The sequence below is a fragment of the Zonotrichia leucophrys genome, chromosome 3 (genome assembly GCF_028769735.1).
Source record: "Zonotrichia leucophrys gambelii isolate GWCS_2022_RI chromosome 3, RI_Zleu_2.0, whole genome shotgun sequence".
Taxonomy (NCBI): Eukaryota; Metazoa; Chordata; class Aves; order Passeriformes; family Passerellidae; genus Zonotrichia; species Zonotrichia leucophrys.
The window spans coordinates 46,092,141-46,108,940 of NC_088172.1; the positions used below are offsets into that span (position 1 = coordinate 46,092,141).

General features: G+C 39.9%; 1 protein-coding gene across 1 annotated transcript in view; it reads right to left on the bottom strand.

Moving 5' to 3' along the window:
- Positions 1 to 16,800, bottom strand: part of MTCL3 (MTCL family member 3) — a 31,394-nt gene that overhangs the window by 3,382 nt on the left and 11,212 nt on the right. The gene's annotated exons all lie outside the window — the stretch shown is intronic.

The following is a 16,800-nucleotide window of genomic DNA, read 5'->3' on the forward strand; positions in this document are numbered from 1 at the left end:
TTATCAGTCCGTTACCTTTTTTATTCAACACATTTTGAGACTAGTGCATTATGAATGTTTAATACAAGACAGGAGTGGTAAGATAATGAGCATCCCAAGTGGTAACTTACAAATGGGAAAGGTGAGACAAACAGTGAAACCCAGCTCCCCCATTTGATATTAACCCTGCTGGGTCCAGGGCGCTTCAAAAAAGCCTTAGTCTTAGACTTTCTACACAAAACAGTGTCACTAAGATCTGTGGGCATCTACAACCACACCTTTCTCTGTGTCCACCCTCAGGCTTCAAGCTTGCAATGCACTGCAGTCACACTTCCCTAAGTGTACACTAGGGACAAACTCACACATAGCTCTGGTCACTAGGTTTGTTCTGTTTTCAAATCATATTCAAGTAAATGCCATTTAAAACTGCTTGGACTACAAAATTCTAAAGAGAAACAAATCATACCAGCCCAAGAACAGAAACACACAAAACACACAAACACAGGTCTGCACCACCATATGAGTGAGATTCTTTGGTGTCCTCTCATCTGCTATATAGCCCAAGAGAGTAAAAAGGAAACTCCTACTTTCATAACAGGATGCACTGGGATTGAAGCCAGCTAATGTATCCAGCAAAAATCTTGTAGGTGCTGACAGCAGAAACTTTGTTAAGGAAAAGCAGCAGCAGTGGAAAACAACTGCCACCATCCCACTGGCAACACTCAATAGTGATCATCAAGAAAACAGCAGGAGAGAGGCACACGAATGAGAGAATATTTTAATACATAACACCCCACTTGCAGCTGTTCCCAGTTTTTATGTTCCCCAGGTAAACTGTAGGCTACAAGGCAGGACAGCATCTCCTTCTGAGACTGTGCTCTGTTAGAAACATCCTGTGAGAAACATACTGTTCTCTGCATCAGCTGGGGGAGAATCCACCTAAAAGCCATCCAGTTCCACAGACTGGGAAGTAAAATATGTTCATAATTCTCAAGGAATAGAGTACAGTGGGTGGGTATGCTGCACACAACAATCCTGTGCACCATTTGCCTGCTGGTACTAATCATCGTCTTTCTTCTGCAGATCAACTCTATTAAAAACTCCTACACTCATGGACTGCTCACTAAAAAGGAAAAGTTAATGCTACAGAAAGACCCACACATAAATAAAATTTTTACGTCTCTTGTGCAAACATTGACTGCTCTCAGTAGACCAAACAAAAAAACAAACCAAAGATCATACCTAGATAGCTGGATAGCTGTAAAACACAGGCTTCTAATGGAATCCAGAAAAGACATGAAAATAGTTCAATTAACTCATTTATCCCTTTCAGTATAAACCCAGCAAATCTGGAATCTAGTATACAAACAAAATGGTTCTTTTCCAGAGTCACCCACATGTTATCCTGTTGTAGAAATGGTACATGGATTTTTGAAAGGGTTGTTCTGTTGTTTTCTGTTAGAATTGAAAAGTTTATAAAGCCCTAAACTTCCAAAGGAGTAGGTTCCTCCTCTGTGTTACCATTAATTATACTACTATGTATCACCACTTTGTAAAAACCCTTTTCAAATCAGTTTACAATGCAAGCTTTTCCTTGCCCTGTATTTATGCCAATACCACTCACTGATAGTAATAATATTAAATAAATAAATAAATAAATAAATAAGCTATAGCTAAACTATATTTCTGCTTTATTACCTAAGTGCCTTTTGCTCACCCTGTCGAGCTCAGCATCTCTCCAGAAATAATGAAGTTCTGAAATGCTGGGCTGAAACTTCTTTTGTACCCTGTAACTTTTCAGAAGATAAGAGATATGAGAAAAAGTACTTTTATAGGTTTGATGTGCAACACAACCCCCTTGTTCTTCTCCTTTCTTGTTCTATTTTTTTGGTGTTCCTTTCAGTAGCCAGGATAGCAGCATTCAAATTACAACAGTAGTTGTGGCTATGTAATGATTAGGCACTACTTTCTGTTCTGCTCTGTTTGAATTGGAGCTAACTCTCCAGAGCTTGTATTGTTCACCAGCAAAATCCCAGCATTTACCAAAAATTTTATAGCAGAAAGCAATGAAGAACATGCACAATTCAATTAGCAGGATGATGTGGGTAAGCAGATTAGGCCCAGCTGGAATTGGTATGATCTCTTTTCATATGAAAAACACCATGAGACAATTTCTGATCACTAGAGGTTAAGATCTCACACATCTCAGCTGACAGAAAATATCCTCACTATCACAGTGTCCTACAACATCAAGCCAGGGTACTGACGCAATGGCAATATCACACTAAACAAAGAATGCCACATATCAAGAAGTATATTCTGCTATAAATATTAAATTTTTGCTATAAATACTAAATTTTTGAGAGTTGCTTCCAGATGTGCATTTCACAATTTACAGTAGCTACTCTTTCTATCAGTTCTCTCAAGCCTTGTACTACTGAAGTCTTCCAGTTCAATTTTCAACATGAAAAAAATTATTGCTGCTAATGAAATAAGCAATGAAATTCATCACAGAGAAATGGAAAAAAGAAAAAAAATGTTCAAACTAACATATAGCAGAATGAAAAAATAGCAACTCAGACTCCTGCATGCAAATCTTCATACTAAACTGAGACTGGACATTACTAAAATTGTCTGTACATTGCTTGTCACTAAAAGCCACCTCTGCTGCTTTCTCAATTGTAGCAAAAAATCTGCCCTTCATATGCTAGAATTGTTGTTGTGAAGGAGAGTTTGTGGGCTCAGATAAATTTTTTTTCCATATAATTAAAAAAATTCTACTCAGAAGTGTCCACAGCCAGGAGAAGACTGCAGATGAGGTTTGTATTAGATGCAAACCAGATCACACGCTAAGGGCAATTCTGCTGCGGTGCTCAGCAGCATCAGTTCTCCAGTGACTTTCACTGGAGTTTATCCAATGTCTTGCTGGAGATGCTAAGCACTTCTCAAGATGGCATAATCCTTCTCTTGCCAGCCCTAAATTGCAGGCCAAATGTGCAGCCCTAACATCACCTGTCACGCTCAGTGCTTCTCAGGTGGAAAGAGGTCTGAAATCTACTCTGAGAATAACACAGAGATAATTTCATCACACTCTACCAAGTAGTAAGGCTATAAAATGAGCTCAAATTCTTCCTGCCTTATTCTAAACTACAACAGATGTCTTGGGAATTAATAAAGAATCCTGAAGCAAAATCTACTGAGATTTTTCAAGATGCTTAGGTTTGATTATTTCAAGCCTGATCTAGGGGAATATTATCTAAAAGTCATGGTAGGCAAGCATGGGAGGAATTCCTGACACATCAAGGGATTTATGCATGCAGAGACCCCACAACAGCATTTTTTCTTCCTCACAGAACAGGGCAAAGGGTGTGCAGCTCCACAGCTACCACAAACCTTCTCATCTGCACAGAACTGTTCTGTACTTGGCTACGGTTAGCTGACTCCCAACTGCTGTGACACACCTGCAGTGCTTTTGAAAATCAGAGTAAGCCCAACACTTTACACTTTACAGTCTTGAAAAGCCAGTAAACACTAAAAAGTTTTTGGGCTGCACAAACTTGTGCCCCTCTGTGGCACAGAGTGACTATGACCAGGGAAAAGTAAATTTGCCCTAAGCCTCTCTCTGCACTTTCCCTTTAATCAATATGTCTGTGTAACTCATGGAGCTGGATCAAATCAGACACAAGACAGATTTTTTAGTTTTCTGCCACTGGGTCTAACGTAATAAAAACTAAATTGCCACTATCTGTGTTGGCAAATTGAAAATTTATATTCTCTAACAATAACAACAACAACAAATCTTTGTTTTTAAAATGTCTTTCTTATTCTGCAATTTGTGCAGAATAAGTCTTAGTGCAATTTGCCAGCTCAAGACCCTGGTTTTGTCTGTCATTAGCACGAGCACACAGAATGATACAATACTTTACTCCTTCCACCACCATTCAAGAGCAGAAGTCTTGAATATTTCTGTACTCTACTTGCTAGCAAAAATAAACCACAAATGAAAAAGCAGAGGATAACTGAAATGCAAAAAGCACAGTCTACCTGTCCACAAAGCAAACACTAAGCATATCCCTATTAGCTGTACCAACACTCTTTTCATATTTAAACTGCCTTGTTTCAAAAACACTGCTGAGGAGCAATACAAAATTTAAAAATGTTCACTAGAGAAAGAAAAACAGTTCTCATGTAGTTGAATGACTTCATATTGTAAAAAAGAGGAGCTGACCTCCAATACTTGTATGATTTCATTTGCATTTATTTAGGAGTTATCTCAGTTATCACTTTCAGATCCTTTACCATTATTTATTTATCAATTAAATAAGAAAAAATACAAAAGAAGGGAAAAAGATATGCAATATTTGCACCTTATCTAGAGAAATGTTTTGCAGTTTGAACTAAAACCACATTGTTAGAGCATATCATAGTAACTATTGTGGTATAACTAGGTAAAAGCATTCTTTGCAGTGCATAACTGAAGCAGCATATTTATGCTTTTATGACATTTGCTTCCTTCTTTTCCTTATTCAAACAAATTACACTAGATGAAAGCCACCTTTTCAAAGCTCTCACTACATCCTGGTCAAAGAGCCATCCAAATTGATACTTTGCTTTCTGTGATTACACACTCCTTCATCCACCAGGATATCACAAAACAGTGAAAGCAATTTCTCTGAGGAGGAAGAGATCTGCCATTTGAACCTTTCAAAGCATGGAAGAGCTAGACATGGTTATTTCCTCAGTGCTATCCAGCTAGGATTGTTATGGATGCAGAAATCACAACCATCTTACACTTGGCTCCCCAATTCTGAAATGTAAAAGAAGAACTCAGAACATCATGAATATTTTGAAGTGCAAGTGCAGGAATAAGTTATTATGCTGCATACTGATGATAGTTACACTTTTCCTAGGGCTTCTTAAGTTGGTTTTTATTTGCCAGCTCTGCTATTTGTCTATTCTGAGAGAAGAGATTCAGGGTTTGCACAAAGCCTAATACAATGCACTGCTCCAGCCTTTATCTGGGACTGACAGCACGACAGACAGCGCATCAACATAGTTAAAACCACTACCACATAACAACAGCAATATTCACAGGCACAGATATGTATATGGCAATTATAAATTATATTAATAAAAGATACCATCAAATGTAGAGTGTTTTTTTCACACCTAGTACCACATGCAAAGCTTTTCAGTCTTAGAAGGATATCTCAGAAGAGATTCCAAATAGCTTTTCATGAGAACAGGAAAGTGTGAACAACCAGATGAGGTTCATTGCCTTGGTTGCACAAATGCATATATATTAACCAAAGTGTGGTTACACTATCCCAACAGAAAAATATTTGTGTCAAAAATGAAAAGCAGTGAGAAGGAAAATAAGAATGATTCTGCACGTAGTGTGCACCTCTACACTGCTCATTGGAAATGTACAGAGAAGGCAGTTCTGCAAAGCTGTGGGCTGATCACACATGTCCATTGGTGTCCATGCTTATTTAATACTCAAGAGTTACATTAAATGCACAGACAACACTTACAGTCCCTCACCTGGATTCACAGGGCGGGACAGCATCAACCACAGGCACATCCAGGTGCATCTGTAGGTGCACAGCAGAGAAAGGAGCTGTGAAGCTCACCCTCTGAGACTGTGCCCTTCTGACAACTTACACTTACAGGAACAACTCACCAAAAAATCAGATTTTAGAGTTCATTTGAAACGATGCAAAAATTGAAGATGAATTCTTCTGTTACTCTTGGTCTTTTGCCTGTGTTTAATTGGGGAAATGCTTTTGTAAAGCTAACTCTTTGTAAATTGGCTGAAAAATATTTTCTGTAATACAACATATGGAGAAGTTTCAAAGGTGTTAGGAAAGTTTGGTCAGTGAAAACAGAGCATCAGACTGCAGTGCTCTGAAATTATGCCAGCGTGATCCAACCACAAATTAAATACACTTTGATGAGCAGTTCATGTAAAGAAGGTGCTCTAGAAAAAATAAACCATGGAGACTAAGAGCTGAAATGGAAGGAAGGTGTTTTATAAGTTTGGGCAGCCCCACACCTACTTTTCTCACTCTGGTACCAGTCTGATTTGACATAACCTAAGCCTGCATCCCATACTTTTCCTGGTATTTCAACAATGGCTGGAGATGAGAGGAAGAAGGACCTTGCAGCCCTGGCTAGAGCAGTGTCCAGCTGCTTCAGTAACTTCTAGAAGCTCATAAGACCTGAAACTTGATCCCCATGTCCTGTCCTCCTAAATGATGACATTTTCCCCTAACTGAAACTTGCTCAGGTTCTTATGGGAAATGCTTACTCCCAGCAAGGGAAGGGGCTGTGACTCTTAAGCTGACTTAAAAACTTAATGTAGAGGTTGACCTAAAACTAGTATTTAAATGTTCCCTTTGCTAGAAATGTGAAAATCTCGTTCTGAAAAGAAGCTTGACAGTCTTCCACTCATTATAAATATTTGATCACTGGAATGTATTTTTAATTAGCTATCATGAACAAATATTTGACTCTTTAGCATTTATCATAAATGTCACTGAACTAGCAAATCACCTGGAAATTAATACCACAGCAGCCCTAATGGGGTTATGCAAGAATCAATTCTAGGTCCTACTCTAATTAACATTTTTTCTTACTAACTGGAAAGAAGGCTCATAAAATAACATTGGGTAAAGACTGCAGGGTAAAGGTTGGAGAAACACTAAATATTGAAAAGGAAGGTCACTGATACAAACCTTTGTGCAATCAAATAAAATCGGTTTTAATATGACTAAATATGAAGATACAGATATAAGAACAAGGAATAAAAGTTATGCTAATACAACAGGAGAACTGCCTAGAGAATAGAGAAGATCTCTTGAAAAGCCATATCTCTAAAAAAAAACCTGCAGGGTCACAGACAATAATCAGCTGAAATTATATCAAGGTGTAATTTTGTGACCAAAAGGTTTATGAATGTGGGATGCAGATATCAAAACTGGGGTTTGCTCTGCAGTGAGTAGAAAGGCTGTGCCTCTCCACAGAATCAAACCAGCCTCAGGCAAGTGGAAAAATTCACTTCCAAGTGGTGTCTACCTTTCTCCTTTGAGAGAGGTCAAATTCCTACCCTAGGTTAAATGCTTCGTTTTCACACGGGTAACTGATATCAACCTTAAGCATGAAGATTTTAAACAAAGAAAAGAACACCAAAACATTGATGATGGAGTCTTGAATTTAGCAAGGCAGAAAGAAAGTGTGTTTCCTGTCTGGCAACTAACTTTCAGCAAATTCAGATGAGAAGGGAGGCACAAATTTTTACCAATTCCTGGGACAGTTCACGAAGAGCTGTGGTAGACTGTTCTCAGCTGCTAATTATTAGCACAGACCAGCACCCATTTCTGAAAAGTAGGCACCAGCTTGAATAAAATAGCTGGGGTATTTTATGACCTGTGTTATTCAGAAGATCAGACTGGTTTACTGTATAAGACAGTTCGGTCCTCATAATGTCTGAACACATGAAACTTGACCAAAATTTGGAAACTGAGTAACAATTCTCCTGGAAGCTCATCACAGGAAAAATAAACCTCTGCATGTATTTATATGTATCAGCAAGGCAATATTCCATTTCAAAAGTCGTTCTGGAAGACTGTTACTGGTGCTTCTAATTAATCATTTAATCAAAGAGTTAAACTGCTAGCATCTGTACATTTAAAATAATTTAGACCAGCCTGTAATTTAAAAGCCTGCTGATAATCAGGGCAGTTGGATGTCATCATCAGTCGTGCTTTGCAGGGAGGCAGAGTCCTCTCATTACGGACAACACTGATGGAAACAGATGCATGGCAAAGACCTTCTAAGTGCAAGTACTCATCTGTGACCTAAGCAAAGGGCTTTGCTGTTATCCTAACCTGGATTCATTGCTAAGCTAGCCTAAGTCAATTAAAACAATCATGCAACCAGGATCAAGCAAAGAAAAAGGGACTTGATACCTGCAGGTTTTATTCTACATGTCTCGATACAGGCAGCTGTTAATACTAGCAATGAGGGGGAAAGAGGGGAAATCACATCATATGTCAAAAAATCTAAGCAGAAACAAAGACTTCAAAAAAGCACACTTGCACATCTAAGAGGTTAATCCATTCCCTTTTACTTCAAAATAAGAAATTCAGTACTTGGAACTTAGCTATAGAACATTATCAAAATCTGAATTTCTCTAACGTCAGGAGGTTGCATTTCTTGATACTATGAACACTGAAGTAAGTGAAAAAAAAAAACAAAACCAAAAACCCAAAACATCAAAAGCCTGGTGCTCTTGCTCCTGGCTAGCACCTATTCCACATGATTCAGAAGAGCTGCTGAGCTGATCCCAGAACCCAGCACACCTATAGCTGAGTGTTTCCCCTGTCAAGTGACACATATTACAGCATATAGCTATAGATGTGTGTGAATGAGAGGGTCTAAAAGATGACAGGGTCTAAAAGAAGAGGGTCAGAACACGCCATTCTGAAGTGTCATATTCTTCCAGGGCAGTTCAGAGGTAAAGCACAGCCAGCACACTGCCAGTTTATGAAGAATCAGCTGGCTGCCTGGAACAATGGCACACAGAAGCCATTTGCAGGGCAGTGTTCCCCACTACTGCATGTGTACAACACTTCCCTTGTTGCACTTTGTTCTTCCTGCCTCTCTCCTGCACTGCACGTGAGGAATGTGCCTGACGGAGAGCTCAGTGCTGAGCACAGACACACACATGCACAGCTGTGACAGAGCATCAGCAGAGGCACAAACCTCTGTGCAATATCAGTGCCACTGCGAACATGCCCCTCTTGGTAGCACGTAGCTGCCTCAGATCTGTTCATTTGCTGTGTTTGTCTTGGGGAAAACGTCTGCTTGGACAGACCCTGAGCTCTCCTGTTTAGCAGAAGTAACCTGGAAACCATTTCCTTCTCCCTATCCAGAAGTGACCTTTTCTACCCCTCTATGCTTCACTGCAAAGTGGGAAAATAGATTCTGCTTGTTACTAACAAGAACAGATCAGAACAGTTGGGGCTGAAAGAGACCTCTGTTATGAGCAGCCCCCACAGCTGGCCTCAGCAAAGCACCCTGGCGCCTCCACAAATGGACAAATGTTTAGAGTCATTAATCATTTAATATTCCAGTCTCTCACAACCTCTGAAGATCTAGTCCAGTGCCCCCTGCTCAGAGCACAGGCAGCTGAAGCAGGCCTCTCAGGGCCATGTCCTGAGCGGTCTTGAATTTCTCCAGAGGTGGAATCTCCTTCCTCTATAGGCAATGAGTTTAGTGTTTGAGCACCTTCACACTAAAGTTTATTCTTGTTCTGTCACTGAACACCACTGAAAAGAGTCTGCCTCCTTCTTCTTTCCATCCTATCAGATATTTCATAGAAACACAGATCTGGGGCCCCCCAGATACCCTGGCCCCAGGCCCAGGAGCCCCATTTCAGCTCAGCCCATGCTTCAGGTCCTGCTTGAGCTGTGTGAGATGCAGTGAGTCTGTCATTAGCTCACCACAGTTGCTCCTGTCACTGGTCATGGACTTTGTTGGTACACCTGTGCACTGGTTTTCCAGCTGACCTTTAGACCTGATTCATCACCTTGAACCTGACTGATAATCTGGACTTCATAACCTTTTATTTCTAAGTGTACTGTGGGCAAACACAAGTGACATTATAAAGCACTGGCAACAAAACATTAAGTTGGGCTGATTTTTGGGGGGATTGAGTGGGGGCGAGGGCAGGGAGAAGGATGTGGGAAATGTTTTTCAAGGAGAAGGACCAAACTCCATCAAAAGGCTGGAGTATCATACCACATCTTTCGCATCCTACTATGCACCATTAGGATACTAGTTAACAAACAGTATCACTTTTCCTTCAGGAACTACATACTAGTCAGAGCAGCACACAAAGGTATGCTTGCTTCACTAGGCTTTTCTGATTCTGAACATACTGGGGAATTTATGCCAGCCACCTAAATTCTCGGAACCATCATTCTGAAAAAAGTGATGAACAATTACTACTGTATAGTAAATTTAGAAATTCTTGTGATAGCTTTATTGTACATGTCTCTGCTGTCCATGTTCCATTTGAGGTCGTGCCAAGTTGTTTCACCTGTTTTTACACTGGAAACTGCACTGAGGTCACACCCTGAGGGCCCAGGACATGTTCCAGAACAGCCATCTGTACTGTGACAGGACAAGGTTCCCTTCCTTACACCAACAGCTGAGTTCAGCCAAAATGCAGAGCAGCACAAACCTCCATGGTGCCACTTCCTATTTACTCTCCTAAAGCCAGGACAAACTACCTACAGCTGTGAGGATCTGCCAAACTCAGGAGCATCTGAAAGATGCATTGGGAAATTCCATGTACAGAATAACTGAAAAATCTATCAGGCTGCAGAGTTCTCTGGAGGGTTTTGAAACTGTAGATTTGCTAGAACATCCAGAGAATGTAAAGACAGAAAATTCTTTCATAAGGGGTTTCTGAAAAGCTCAGTTTAATATGTGAGAAAGATAGCCCTGAAACCAGCAATGACCACATACACTAAAACAATAACAGAGCTATGGCAATTTCTTTTTCAATCTAAAACAAGCTCATATTTGACCTGTATCAGCACATTGCAAATACTCTGTTATTTCAGCTGTTTGTTTGAAGGGACAGGTGCACTTAAGCAGGACTAAATACAGTGGTACACGGGACAGAAAGCATGCATACCTATTACTCATCAAAGCCTTGGGGGGACTTCCAGTAATATGATGACATTTGGTGTACATTGATTCCATACAAAAACATGAATCTAGAACTCTGGTTCAGCACCTAGAAAATGTCTGTTCTGCCTCTATAAAGCCTTCCAATTAATAGAAAGCAATTTTGACAAGTCATATGGATTTCCTCTAAATCTAGATAATCGTAGCCTATATCTATATTCCCATTCATGTTTTTGTACCAGTACAAAGATACTGAATTTGTCCTCCATATCATGCAATCTCTTTCTTTAAGATCTAAAGTAATCATACATAATGTCTTATAGCAAGAAAAAAATTTCCACCTGCCAAAAATGAAAAAATGTGCAAAAATAAAATGTGAGGTGGAATTTGAAAAGTATTATTAAAAATACATATTTTATTAATTTTTAAAAATGATTATATTAAAAAATGCAATGTATTATTAAAAAAACCAAACAAATAACAAAACCAACTTAGGCAAAACAACTAAAAACCAGAGTGGATTACATGCTGTCTCTGATACTGTCAAAAGTAACATAATAGAGCTATTTAAGAATCCCCTAAACAAGGGAGCTAATTTTTACACTTCTAAGTGACCGGGCAACTTTTTGTTTCAATTTAGCATTCCAGTTGGTACCCTTATGTCTAAATTGTATATAGGGACACTTGAGTCTCCATTTGAGTAAAGCAATACTGAAATTGAGAAGTACAAAAATAATTTTTTTTCTGTGACTGAGGCCCACTAGAGAGCCTTCTAATATTTTATTTCCCAGACTTTTCTCCATTTGTTAATGTGGTATCATATTTTGGCACCCTTAGTGAAGTCGGTAGTGAGGCTGCATGCTCAGCAAAGAGATAAAAAAGGTCTTCTTTCTCCTTTATATCTTGAGGAAGTCATACTCTAAAGTCTGTATTAAGAGAAATACATCTCTTACCACCTGCTCTGTGGTGAGTTCATGCTCACAAACCATTTTCCCTGATAAGCAGTTACCATCTACCACTCGATCCACAGCTCCCACCCTGTCCATTACTTCCACGGACAACTGGGCATGGCAAGTGATTGCCCCTTGCCAAGTAATTCCCAGCAGGAGGAAATCACATGGCAGCAACAGACTGGACTTGCTGTTCTGCATCTCGTTTGCCATCTCATCTGGCTCCACACCAAGTCACAGAACCTTTGCCTGGTTTTTGCACTAGTAAATGAAATGGTCAGAGACTGTTCTCAGGACCTGGTGCCAACTGGCTCTTCACAATTCAGTCTCCTTTCAGCTCTGATGACAATACAGCTGAAGTTCCCTGCAGCTTCCTTTCAAACAAACAGGAACACATCCAAATTGTCAATCTGTAACAAGCTCTGACCCAGGCTAGACCCCAAATCATGCCCAAGCACCGAAGCAGCGGCAGCTGACCCAGGTCAAAACCATCTAAGGGACATGTTAGCGACTGCTTGTTCAGTGTGTGGGCCCTTCCATAGCCTGATTTGCTTTATATATATAGTTTTTGACTGCTGGAAGCAATTCTGTAGCAAAAAACAACTTTGAAAAGAATTATAAAAAAAAAAAAGGTTTCAGGTGCTTGAGACCAGAATGTTGGGACTGATGTCCTTTCTGTAAAACATAGTTTCTATGTTTTTGGGAGCTCAGCTTTTATTCTATGCTTCCATTCTAGTTAGTTTTTTTGTGGGTTTTTTAAGATGGTCATTACTGGTTTTTTTTTTTTTCCTTTAAAATACACCTTACAGCAAAGAGACTCTAATTTTGCCTGGACACTCCATATAGTATCAACAAGAGAACTTGCAAATCTAAAGCTGCTGCCATCTACCACAGAGATGAAGGAAAATAAAATAAGATTCTGACACAAGGAAAGAATTCTACGTCCCCATGAAATCAGAGTAGGACCATTATGTTTACAGATTCAACAGAACTGATCAGCCTTTATTTTGTGATGACTAAATTGGTTTCTGTTTTAAACCCATTCCAGATATACTCTTTTTTACTACAGCTGCCACTCCTTCATTATTACTTTCTAATCAGCCATCAATCCTGCCACTTCTTTTACACACCCTTGTCAATTTTCAGACCATTCAGCAGAAATTCACAAAGCAGCACACCAACTCAATGACTGAAAAATATCCCTTCCAGGCATCTTTACTCACAAAATCTCCACAAAATAAGATGTTTATGGAGCTTTATTCCTTTGAAATAATTCCATATTTATTACCTATGTTTTGGAATACATTATTATTCACCATATATTCAATTTTGAGTAACTCTTGAAGCAAATGGCTCATGAGAACTGCTGATGGTGGATAGATAATTAAAATCTAATTTTACAAAGTTTAAGCATCAGCTGCATCTCAAATGCACTTTTTTTTCCCTGCTTATGGCATGACATTTTCAGAGAATTACTACAACAGATTCTGTTACAGAGATTCATTTCTCTCTCCATTAAGATGCTTTTCTCATATTCAAAGAACAAAACTGAAGCAAACTCTGCTTATCTCAGTCTCTGTGAAGTCACAGTGTGCTCTGAGCAAGTGTGTCAGAATCACATCCTCACAGGTTATGAATAGCACCCCTGCTGAGTACTGCTTTTAAAGGAACAAAATTCTTGGGCAAGACACCAAAGGTAACAGAATACCATACAAGCAATTCTGACTGGGGGTTACACATCTGCTGGGACGTCGTGCTTAGAAATCACTGAGCTGTGCTTGGAGATAGAGGACTTTTTCTCTCTTTCCTGTAGAAACCCAGGCAGACATTTGCTTCTCATCTCTTTTTGAAAAGTCTTATAAGTACCCTGTTGTTATTTTCATCAAAACTAGTTACTTTTATTTGAGACAACAAATCAAAATTCCAGACCACAGAAACCCTCTGCTTAAAGGTACTGCTGGTAAAAGTGTTGCTGATAGACTTAGTATTGGATACTCCAAAGGACACAGGAAGGAACTGGTTCTTGTGAGAGCCCTATTAAATCTTCCCCTGCTGCCATCTGGTGCCAAGAGCAAGTAAATTACTGTAACTCTCCAGAGTTCCACTGACTGCACTGAGCCTGTGAGGATGAGCAGCTACAGCTCTCATCTCACTCTGCTTAACCTTGCTCCCTCCATTACCAGCCGTCTGAAATGGCTCTAACTCTGAGGAAAAATGAAAATATGAGGTGCAATTATGATGTGCCTGGGAGACAGCATGATGGAGGAGACTTAAACTTTCTCTTTCAAGTATCACTCTCCAGTGATTCATATGCATGCAGCACAGGCTACAAACAGAAGCTAGAAATCCATGAACATCCACATAGTTATGACCTCACTGGAATCACAGAGACCAGTCAGGACAGCTCACGTGCCTGGAGTGCAGCAATGGATTGATGAAAACTCTAAAGGTGAGGAAGAAGGGTTTGGCTCCACACAAAAGAGCAGTTCAATTGTGTTTGGTGGTGTCCTGTGACAGGTGATGATGGGCCAGCTGTGAGCCAATGGCAACAACCAGAGGACAGAGGAGCACCCTCTGAAGTGTCTCCTGATCATCTGATGCACAAAGGGAAAATGGATGAAGCATTTTCAGACAACTACCAGTCACCTGATTTCTGCAATGGATTGAAGACAATTTTTGCCACAGGTGATGAATAAGGCAGCTGTGGCAATTACTTTGATGGACTTCTTGCAAACAAGGAATCAGAGGTTTAATGGTCAGTGGAAGCACTGGCAGCACTGACTGTGAGATGGTGAAGTTTAAGGTCCTGAGAGAAGGGATCAAGACAAGTACCAGGCAAGGAAGTTCTGAAAGCTTCCAAATATGTAATGTTACTGCTGGATATGGCTGCCTTGCCTGTTGGAAATGCTGCAAACCACCACTCTTTATGACACTTGTTTCCAATTTTTGCAACCTCATTACATTTTAAGTGTTGCAGATTTTCCACACCAAGCATCTGTCCTGGGGTAAGCTACCAACACTCTTAATATTTTGGGAAATCTCAGCCAATTATTCAGCTCTTTTTAAGATGACAATATTCTTGTTTGCTCATAATAAATTATTCTAGCAACTGTCCTCTTGAGACATCCCAATATGTCTGTGTTCCAGATAATTTTTGTGTTTATATACCATGTATACCTCATACTTTCCTAACTCATCAAAAGGATGACATAACCTTTTAGAAATTTTCAATTCCTATATATTACCAGGTAATTACTCATTGGAGCTTACCAGTTTGAATTGCTGAAAATTCAGTATTTATAAATTACCTCACCCTCTCCCACTGCCAGCTATCAATCTGCACGTTTTCTCCAGCTGACAGATTATGTTCCAACTCCAGGGCCAGAAGACAAAGCCAACTAGTCCTGCAATTGTTGTTCCATGAGGGCCTGGATAAAGCTGAAGCCAAGCATTAGAACCAGAAACCTTCCTTCAGGTGCTCACAGTGATACAGTTGCTGTTTCCTAGCACAGAGAGTGATCCTCCACTGCTCTCAGACCAGATTTAAAAATGACAAGCTAAGGCTTGGAAACCAGGAAAGGAACGGAACAAACCAAGGAAGCTGACAGATTTGCATGAGGGGGTGGAGGAACCAGGGGAAAAGTAAAAATTTCACAGCAGATAGAAGTTGTAGTTAAGAAATGGGGATAATATATTTAAAGCAGAATAAGAGCAAAATTAACTAGAAAATTCTTGAATTCCAGAGAGGAGATTGGACACTCGCGAACAGTTGGAAGGATGCAGGGAAGGAAGGAATGGTGGGAGAGAAGGACAAGACTGGGACTTAGAGATCAGAAGACAGCACAACAGCTACTACTATCAGTAGTATAAAAAAAAGAGAAAGAGAAAGAGAAAGAGAAAGAGAAAGAGAAAGAGAAAAAATAGAAAGAGAAAGAGAGAAGAGAAAGAGAGAAGAGAGACACAGGATCAAGACTGAGTGAAAGAATCTGGAGAATGTGACACTTTGTGAGTTCTAGAAGAAAGACTTGAAATAAGTGGTTGTGGTTAAATGGCAGAAGGGGCTTAAAGAAAGAAAAGGTTGTGATAAAAAGAGATACTGGATTTTCATCCTAGAAGAGCAAGGCAAGCTAGTATTGGTGATCAAGGGGACTAGGACAGCATCTTACTAGATCTTTCATAGCGTGGGTTTGTTGGTTTGAGGTGCTTTTTTGTTGTTTTGGGGGTTTTTTGGTTTGTTTTGGTTTGGTTTTAGGGGTTTTTTTGTGAGGTTGGGGGGTTGAATTTGGAATTGTCTGGGCTTTTTTTATAGCAGCTTTTTAAGTGAAATTTTCAGCTATCCTTCTGATGTCTATGCAGCCTGAACACTCAGAGAAGTATAAAGAGCTAATCTGTGCTTAAACAGGGCAGGCAAAGGTTGCAAGAGTAAGCAGAAAAGTGTAATTACATTCTTGTGGTCCCACAGCAGGATAGTGTCAAAATAAGGAACAGAATTCAGATTTTTCCTCACAGCTCCAGTGCCCAGCTCCCCAGCTCCTGTTGCCTTCTTCCCTTCCCATGCAGTGTATGAACCAGATTGACAAGACAGGCACCACTACAGCAAAACACAGACCCATGCAGGGAGGGACAAACTCCTGTGCCTGCAGTCTGAACTGGAGGCACAAGAGACATCTCTGGTTCAGTGCCATGGTTATCACAGGTTCTGTATCTGAACTAGAAGTCTGTGCTCAGAAGAAAATGGTGGCTCAACAACAGCGCCCTAAAGCAGCTGCAAGAACTGAGCTGCCTTGCATCTGCCCAGCTTGGAGCAGTAGCAGAGCAATCCACACACATCCAGAGAGACACACGGTGTTGTGTACCAGTTGTTGGTTTCTCTGGGTTGAAGGCACTTGAGACAGTATTTCATGTTTGGACTCAAGTGTTTATTATTTCTTATCAGTCAAATAGTCTCACTACTGTGAATTTGGCAGCTTTTCATTAGAAAGCACAAAATGGCTAACAATCTCTTGTTACAAGGTCTTTTAAGATTAAACTATCCAATTAAGAACTGACACCTAGATTATTTTCCCTTTTAACCTAATAACTGATCCCTAAAAGCCCCTATGTGGACTTTTCTGGCCAATTACAAAATGCAACCCAAACCCATGTAGAAGAAGGAAGAAGAAGCATGAAG